The sequence below is a fragment of the Chenopodium album genome, chromosome 8 (assembly GCF_948465745.1).
Source record: "Chenopodium album chromosome 8, dcCheAlbu1.1, whole genome shotgun sequence".
Classification (NCBI taxonomy): Eukaryota; Viridiplantae; Streptophyta; class Magnoliopsida; order Caryophyllales; family Amaranthaceae; genus Chenopodium; species Chenopodium album.
The window spans coordinates 55,610,356-55,612,225 of NC_137841.1; the positions used below are offsets into that span (position 1 = coordinate 55,610,356).

General features: G+C 40.2%; 1 non-coding gene across 1 annotated transcript; it reads right to left on the reverse strand.

The window, feature by feature from the left end:
- Nucleotides 1-228: 228 nt before the first annotated feature.
- On the reverse strand, nucleotides 229-335 carry LOC145556896 (small nucleolar RNA R71). Its single transcript, XR_014091987.1, has one exon. It is a non-coding gene; the product is annotated as a small nucleolar RNA R71 (small nucleolar RNA).
- Nucleotides 336-1,870: the final 1,535 nt, after the last annotated feature.

Genomic DNA, 1,870 nt, shown 5'->3' on the forward strand with positions numbered 1-1,870 from the left:
GGTGAAGACCCGAATCTTCACATTGCCGACTATTGTCAATATTGCAACACCATCAGGCAAGCCGGGGTCACTCAAGACCAAATCAGGGAGATTCTCTTTCCCTTCTCTTTAATTGGAAAAGCTAAATTGTGGTTTAATGGTTTAAATAGGACTACACTTGGTATAACTGACTGGGAAACTCTTGTTTTGAATTTCTATAACAAGTATTATCCTACAGAGAGAACAGCAGTACTACGGAGTGCAATCTAGAACTTTGCCCAAGAAGCCGATGAATCTTTATATGAGGCTTGGGAGAGGTTCAAGGATTTACAAAGAGATTGCCCCCACCATAATTTAGCGCAATGGCAGTTAATCCAAGCCTTTTATAATGGCCTTGGAAATTCTTCTCGAATAATTTTAGACTCTGCAGCTAGTGGGAGATTTATGAATCTTGATGTTGATGATGCAGGTCAGGTTATTGAAGACATGGCGATACACAATTCCCAATATGGGAACCCTAGAGGATTTGCTAACAAGGGGAAGCATAGTGTTGACTCTGTATCCTTTTTGCAGGCCCAACTAACCTCTATTTGCCAAAAATTAGATAATCTGAGCACTACTAATGTAGCTAATGTTTCTGCGATTAATAATAATTCTAATTAGGCTTTCTGTGAAAATTGTGGTATTGTAGGTCATTGGGAGCAGGATTGCAGGAGTTCCGTGGAGAAATTTAATGCCTTCCAAGCTTATAGGCAGAATAACCCATACTCCAACACTTACAATCCTGGGTATCGGAATCATCCATACCTTTCCTACCGAAGCACTAATGTTCAAAATCCACCACCACAAGAACCACCGGCGCCGCAGCAACAGCAACAGAAATATTATCATCCCAATGCTAGCCAGAAGAACCAACCACAACAACCTTCCTCATCTTCTGACCCTTCTCTGGTGGAAATTAGAGCAATGTTGGCCAATATACAAAAGCACATGGAGAGCAGAGATGCGACAATTGATCAAATTCTAGCGCATAATAAAATTGTAGATAATCAAATTGCGCAACTCTCCGCTACTCTACAAGCCCACCAACAGGGAGCCTTGCCGGCACAGCCTACAAGGCCTACGGATCAAGCATTTGCAATTACTCTACGGAGTGGTTCAAACTATGAAGGGCCCTCTATGCCCAGAGTTGATGAACCTGTTTTATCAAACAATGCTAATCTTGATTCCATTAAACCAAACAATGTAGTTGATACCCCTGCAGGGCTAAAGGATAATACTAACATATCTAATTCTACATTACAGGGTACAACTCTAGAGAAGGTGGCTACTCCAGACAAGAATAATAATGCTCCAAAGCCAATTATCAAACTTCCTTTCCCCAATCGTCAATTGAAGACAAACTTGGATAAGCGGTTTGGTAAGTTCTTGGAGGTGGTAAAAGATTTGAAGGTAACAGTGCCCTTTACTGAATTAATCACACAAATCCCCTCGTATGCAAAATTTATGAAAGAAATAATGACGAGGAAAAGGTCTATTAGTGAGGTAGAGACAATAGCTTTCACTGCAGAGTGCAGTGTCGTACTTCAAAATAAGTCTCCACCTAAATTAAAGATCCGGGTAGTTTTTCTATCCCTTGTCATATTGGCAATCTCTTTATTGATAATGCATTATGTGATTTGGGTGCTAGTGTTAGCGTCATGCCATTATCTGTGTGTTCTAAGTTGAATATGGGTAAATTAAAAAGCTACCAATATAACTCTACAAATGGCCGACCGTTCTTTCAAATACCCCTTAGGTGTTTTAGAAGATTTCCCCGTTAGAGTAGGTAAATTTTATATACCTGTAGATTTTGTTGTTCTTGATATGGCTGAGGATATGCAAACCCCAA